Source organism: Arachis ipaensis, chromosome B10, assembly GCF_000816755.2.
Source record: "Arachis ipaensis cultivar K30076 chromosome B10, Araip1.1, whole genome shotgun sequence".
Lineage (NCBI taxonomy): Eukaryota > Viridiplantae > Streptophyta > Magnoliopsida > Fabales > Fabaceae > Arachis > Arachis ipaensis.
In genome coordinates, this window is record NC_029794.2 from 43,093,458 (window position 1) to 43,101,383 (window position 7,926).

The 7,926-nt window shown below is 33.6% G+C and overlaps 1 long non-coding RNA gene across 1 annotated transcript in view; it reads right to left on the bottom strand.

The window, feature by feature from the left end:
- Positions 1-1,959, bottom strand: part of LOC110268125 — a 10,901-nt gene extending 8,942 nt beyond the window's left edge. The window contains exon 1 of the long non-coding RNA XR_002356197.1: positions 382-1,959. This is a non-coding gene — a long non-coding RNA (uncharacterized LOC110268125). The remainder of the gene's footprint in view (positions 1-381) is intronic.

Consider the following 7,926-nt stretch of genomic DNA (forward strand, 5'->3'; position numbering starts at 1 on the left):
AATTCAACTCATAAAAAAATTATTAAATTCACAAAAAATAAGAAAAATATCAAAATAATAATGAAATAGAAGTAGAAAAATAATATTATAAAATTTATAAAAAATAATAGAAAGATAAAATAATTTTCTAACAACTTTTGTTGAAAATTTATTTTAAACCAATTATAAAACTGGTGTCAAAGCTAAAGTAACAATTTTAAGAATATAGAAACACTTTTTAATAATGACAACACTACTTATAATTTAATAATTTATATCACGTGTCTTTACCTGAGTCTCCTCCTCCGGTCAACTTTTGTATACCATCTTGCTAATGTAACCTATGATAAAATAATGCTTATTTTTGGTATTATCTGCCTAACAATGTAATTTGGATCAAACCATAGTTGTAAGAACCGAACCGGTGATCAAACCGATCAGGTTACTGGTTCATTGGTTTACTGGTTCAACCGATAAATTACTGGTTGAACCGGTAAAATCGGTTTCACGTAACTAGAAAATATAATAGCAAAGGTATAAAACAACAGCTATTACAAAATACAAATTTACATCAATTGTTCAATGTTGGGAGCATAACCTATTTCCAACAGTTCAATTCAAAAGGTTCTTGTTAGACAAGACAAAAGCAACCATATATGCATTCACTAAAATCTGTTTTGGACATAAAACCAGTTTTGTCAACATGTTTTCAAGCCTAAATCTGCCGAATGATTTAAATTATGAGCAAGATTGGTACCTAACAAAGACAAACAACCATGAGAAATTGATGAATGGATAACAAGCACTTTACTCACAAGTAAAATGGTTGCATTCAACTTGAAAACAACCATTTAATTCAACACACATTTAAAAGCAACACCATAGTAGTTCAACAGCAAATAATTCGACAAAAAGACTCAGAGTCACTACACTAAACAGATGCACAATGGCATAATAGTTCAACAACAAATAACTCCGACAAAAATTGCTAGAAAATCCAGCAATCCTTTTTCTAAAGCAAACAAGCATAATGGCATAATCAAAAATTAATAAAAAATCCAGCAATTCGAGAGAGGAGGCAGTGGACGGAGAGGATGCGCCGACGGAGCAAGGAACCGTGGAGGATGGTGTTTCTGATGGTATATTGGCTGAAGACATTCTAAAACAATATAGGAGAGCAATGGTATAAAATAGGTATTACAAAAACAATGTTACATAATCCATATTTCCATATTTCCATATTTTCATATCCAGCAATATAAATTCACAGCAATGTTACATCAATAAAAACAAACATAACCACTACGAATCAGAAAAAAAAAAAAAAATCTAACAATCTGCCATCAACTAGTTCAACAATATAACAAGTTATAACTCAACAATATATACATAATCAACAATCTGCCATTAACCTATCAGTTATTCACTCCCTTAATCAAATTAAAATCCAACTAAATAACTAAAAAAAACAGAGAACAGATTTCATAGTTTGGAGACCAACCTGGATGAGGCAGATTCTAGCGACGGAGAGGCAGCACTGCAGCAGCGACGGAGAGGTGGCACCGCAGCAGTGACGCAGGAGACGCGACGACGACGACGAGAGACGCGAAGCCACGAACTCGACGTACTCGGACACACTGTGAAGCCAGCGAGATGAAGCAGAGGAAGAGAGTCTTCGAGACTGAGAGAGACTGCGAGGAAGAGTGTTGGTGTGACGAGGGGAGAAAGAAGACGACAGGCCGACGGTGAGGTGAGGTGAGGTGTGGTGATCAACTATGTATGGTGTGATGAGAAGCTGAGGAAGACTTGAAGGACTGCTGTTTTGGCTTTTGGGGATTTAGGGTTAGGGGGAAGGGGGCAAGGGGGTATACGAGAGAGTGAGAGACATTCGTTTTGAAAACGAAAAAAAAAAAAAAGGTTTTCCAAACCGGCCGGTTATACAAAAACCGCCGGTTCTTCGGTTTTTATCAAAATCGGACGGTTCAAACCGGTTTTATCCGGTTCTATTCCTTATCCGGTCAGAATGACTAACCAGACCGACCAGATAACCGGTTCACCGGTTTTTCGATCGAACCGACCGGTTCGGTCCAGTTCTTACAACTATGGATCAAACAATATTGATCCCGGGAAGGAGACAATTTTTGTTTTTGGTCTTCGGTTAAGCCCAGAACCCTACCCGAGACCTGACACCGTCTTGAGTATATCTTTTTGTTGGACGATGGGCTTGAGTATAAGTTATCATTAAGCCCAATACAGAATGACAAATTAATTGGCCGGTCCAATTTCTACCAAATATTTTGGCCCAATTAATAACTGGCCCATATATGATATATAGCCTAAATGTTTATAAAATGATTACCTGATGACATTGATGTGGAGGCAACCAATTTAAGTTGATTACTGGACCATGACCGAAACATATAGGGTGCGTGTGGTTTTGGAAGAATTATAAATAATTTTTAGAAATTTTAAGATGAAAATATTATATTCCTATGTTTGGTTCAAAGTTTAAAAAAATATTTTTAAATAAGTTTGATTTTAAGAAATTAAAATATCATCATTTCAATTTTTATCTTTTTCTTAGATATTCCCATGAAAATGAAATCTGAATAACAAAGTAATACTTAAACCACACACTCCTAAAAGTTGATTACTGGATCGGAAAAAAAAATTTTTAATTACTCTGTTGGTCCCTATAGTTTTGCGAAATTTTCAATTAGGTCCCTATACTTTTTTTCTTTTTAATCGAGTCCTTGTACCAAATTTTTTTTAATTTGGTCCCTACACTTTTTTTTTCTTTTATTTAGGTCTCTATACTAATTCTTTTTTTTTAGTTGGATCCTTATAAAATTAAGCCAATTACTACTAAGAGGGACTTAATTGAAAAAAAAAATAGTGTAAAAACTCAATTAAAAAAAAAAATATAAGGACCTAATTGAAAATTTTACGAAACTATAGAGACCAACAGAATAATTAAACCAAAAATCAATTCTGCAAACATTAGGTGCGAATAACCCCTAATTATAACTAATTAGATGTTGCAAAGAATATCCCTTTATTTTTCATTTTTTTTTTTTTGAAACTTAGGTGCTTTAGCGTATTTCACTAATTAACTGTTTTATAGTGTCTGATTATGTCCTTACCTCTTTGACTATAACTAAGAATAGATGTTACTAGATAATGAGAATATACATATTTCTTTTTTAATGTCCAAAAACTAAATGCATGTATCTTTTAATCTGAAGTCTAAACCACAGTCTGCATTATTCTCAATAAAAGTCCTATTAATTTGGTCTAGTTTAATTAGATTATCTTACTTATGTATAACACAAGTAACACTCTCAACACAAGTTTTCTTTAGTTGAAAGAAATGAATCGAAATCTTAGTTAGGTGATCATCTCGAGATATTTTAGTCTAATAAATTATGGTATTGTTAGAGACAGTTAAAATAGTGTGTTTAATCTAATTTATGTTTAAGGCTTGTTTAATGTTCATGACTCATCTGAAAAAGAAAAATTAATTTAAAGAGTTAATTGATAAACTTAAAAGTAGAGATCACGTATAAAAAAATTAAAAAAGAAGAAATGATGACAACCCTTTGACCTCTGTTTATTAGGATTCATCCAAAATTATGTAACTAAATTAGACTAAGAATCTTCACTTTAAAAGGAACATGTATAGGGAGGAGGTTCATTGATGGTTTAGAGACTAATGGATTTTTTCTTTAACTCGTACTAAAGTTTGTTTGATTCATTTCAACTCACATGATTCCCCTTCAAATTCAACTAACTAAAGCTACATTGTTTAAGAAAGAAGAGAAAAATGCATGATCAATAGTAAGAAAAATGGGAGAAAAGAAGAAAAATGATAATCGATTGAGAATCACATAATCTTAAAAAATTAATTCAATCGAATGAGATCAACATGCTCTTTTGATCACTCGAACTACTCAATCTTGTTTCTCAACTCTACACCCATCACACCATGCGAAAAGTACTCGAGCTGTCTACAGAATAAGAGAGTGACTCAAGGGTGAGAGATAGAAGAGATGAATTTTGTACAATCTAATCTCATTACTTAAGAGAAAAGATACAGACAAAATGAAATCGTTGATCAATTAATTCTTGCTGATCATACACAAATGTATATATACTCTAATTAGAATTATCTTTTAAAAAAATTACAATCAGCTAATTAATCTAACTCAATTAGTTATCTAACTAATCAACTCTCACATGTTCAAATAGTTAAAGGTTATGACAAAAACAGAAAAATGATTAGCCAACTCAACTTGCTCATAGTGGATTAAGTCACATAAATCAAAATTGAAATTTTAAGATGGTCCATTTTTAACAAGAAATTATCAATTCGACTCTACTAGTTCAAATTAGTGAGTTAACGAGTTTGACTTTCATTCTATTGAATTTCTCAATAAATATTTTGTTAAAAAAATCTGTTTAAAAAATTTTAAAAAGAAAAAAGTTAGACAATTTAAATTGAACATCAATATAAATTTTATCATACATTTTTTTTACCAAAGATAGGGAGACTCGAATTCGCGACCTTTTTAGGTGAGTATGAAGAGACTATGCTGTTTGCGCTATAACTCATTGGCAATTTTATCATACATTTTCATAGTATAATATGCGCAATTTTATTCTATTATAGGCCAATTATTGTTTCATTAATTGCATCAAAAATCCAAAATAGCAAGTTATCCAAAGAAATGAGTTAACTCGCAACTATTGGACTCGAACCCTCAAAACCTACTTTTAAATATACTATGTTTTTTGATAACTCAACTAATTTTTTTTTCAGTCAACTAAATTATCTTGTGAGATTCGACTCACTTTGACGCCCCAATATTGATTTGCACTACCTAACAAAACTTTGAAAGAACAAGAAAAGTAACGGTGGTTTATTTCTTGGTCTTTCAAGAGACTAAAGAGCTGCTTAAGAAAAAATAATAGCCTACTAAATATCGTCGAGTGTTAAGACATTTGGTCCAATCAGAGTCATTAAAACTGGTTTGGTGTCTAACAAGCCAAAGTCTTCTAAAAGATCAAGACAATATTTTCTTTGAGAGAGAAAAATTCTCTCTTTTGATTGAGCAACTTCAATGCCCAAAACATATTTCAAGGGATCCAAATCTTTAATTTTGAGATGCTGGTTCAAAATTGTTTTAATAGCAGCAAGTTTCAGAAATAGAATTCTCAATTATAACAATATTATCAATGTAAACCAGAAGAATAGAAATTTCAGCACCAATGAATTTAACAAATAAACTATAATCAGAAATAGTCTACTGGTATTCATGAGATAGTAAAAGATTGGCGAGTTTCTCATACCACATGCAACTAAATTGTCGTAAACCATATAGAGATTTCAATAATTTGCAACATTGATTCGGGTTGAGTTGGCACAATTCCAACGGGCAGATACATATAAATATCTTCCGAGAGGTCAGCGTGCAAGAAAGCATTATTGACATCTAATTGGTGTATGGGCCAGTACTTCATGGATGCCAAAATCAGGACTAATCTGATGGTGGTAGGCTTAACAATAGGAGAAAATGTCTCCAAATAATCAACATCTTCATTTTGAGTGAATCTCTTAGCCACAAGATGCGCTTTGTATCTATCAATGGAACCATTCGGCTTATGGTTTATTTGGTAAACCCAGTTACAGCCAATTGACTTGACACCTGTAACACCCTAACTACCAAAGCTCACGCTTCCGGCTGCGTAACTCTGATAGCTCGGACATTACGACGACACTTATACTATTTAATACTAAAATATGAGCCTGTTTAAAACTTTAAACCGTAATACCACTCCCAAAAAATACTTTCGTTCGATAACGTACAACCATAAATACCATACAACTTACAGAAACTCATAAAGAGTACATCCATATATATATATATATATATATATAAATAATATTACAAACATTATCCAATACAATTCCTATCCCTCTTACAGAATATCTCAAGATAAAGGCGAGGGTACAAATAATAGTCTAAGGCAATACAGAGCATCTCAACAACTAAATAAACTTCTCGTGACTTCTGCGCCCATATCCTGAAAGGGGAAAAATGTAGGGGGGTGAGAACATCATCCTCGAAAGGGTTCTTAGTAGAGGGTTTTTGGAAATTACTGTAATAGGATACGTAAAGATAAACCGTACTAGTGTTTAATAACCGTCTTATGCCTCCTTTTCAAAAACAATGGTTTACAATAAAAGTAAAGTCTGAAAATCTTTTCTGAAAGAAGAACCGTTCAATTCTCAAAAACTCAAAAGCCTTTCAAAACGGTTTATCTATGCTGAACCAAAACAGCCTTTCATATTTTATTTCAAACCAGAAACACAAAACCGAAATCAACTATCGGTTCATCTCATTTCAACCACGGCCCTAGGCCCAAACAATCCAACCATCAACCAATCACCACAGCTCAACAGAGTCCCAGTAGCAAACACAAATAGGAAGATGCAAGAACAAACAAACAGTTATTGCAAGTAGAAAAATTAGCAATTATTCACATAGGCAAACCAAGTATAATATGCACACCCAAACAATGTCACATAGATGCATATGATGCATGCCTGTCCCTAGTGGCTGATGATATCATCTGTCGGTTATATAGCCAACCCGACACGTCCTGGTAGCTAACCATGGACAGAAACACCCATCGCGGAGCAAGTAGGTTTGAGCTACAACCCCATTGCTACTACTCGCTCAACCGAGAGCCAGTAGAATAACCACTACTGCGGCTACTACCCAGGCGGGTGTTTAAAAGCTCAACCTGGAGCGAGTGGAATCACCACTACTACCGCTACTACCCAGGCGTCACAGTCTCTAACCTGGAGCAAGTGGGACGAACCACAACCCTTGCTATTACCCAGGTATCTCAAGCATATCTTCATTCAGTCCCAGCCATGGATCAACATCCATCTCAGCCATCCGACTTAAATTCATAATTCATAGTCAGCCATACGGCCCATAACTCATTCAGAAATCAGCCATAAATCAATATCATACACAGCCATTCCGGCTCGCGGTTCAATCCAGAACCAGCCAATATTCATAGTCATACACAGCCATTTCCGGCCCATAACAAAACAGCACTTCCACCATCCAACATCATCAAATTCATAAAACCGGCATTTAAGCCATAAATCACTTTTTCTCAAATCGTTTCCCTTTGAAATCAAGTTTTAACTCTTTTCAGCCTTGGCTTTAGAAATCTTGTTTCTCAAATCATCTCAGGCTCATAAGCCAAATTTACTCAAGGTGAGTTCCCTTTTTAAAACAAAGCCACTATCGGCATTCTCTTTCCAAAACTTCCAAAACCATAGCAAGTTAAGCATTTATTTCAAAGTATTCAAAACCACCCATCCAACAATGGGATTTTATAACAAAAGCTTCTCGGCAGAGTCCTAAGTCTTTAGGGAAGGTCAACCTATATCAATTTCTTAAAATTCATTGAAACTCTTAAAATCATGGATTCTCGGTTCAAGTAAATAAAACTGAATTTATTATGAAACCAACCATACGAAATCACAAGTTCCAACCCGGTCCAAAAATCAACTCATTTGAAAAGAAGCCGGTTCATTTAAATCAAACCACTTTCAGGTTTCTTTTTGGAACCCATTTTTCTAACTCTTCCAAAATGCCTCAAACTTAATTACTCAATCAAAAGTCTAGATTTCTTTGAAATCACTAAAAGCTCCTTTTTATATTGAAATCAATATTAGAGCATCATTCTTTCCTTCAGTGGTTCAAACAGTAAAAATAGTTCATTTCTAAATAAGTCAAACTCAAGGCATAAGGTTCACTGAATAAATTAAGCTTGAAAACATAAATATTCTCTTAATAAATCAAATAATACAACTTCTCAAGTCCAATCCTTTTTAAATAACTTTTTAAACAAGACTAGGATTTT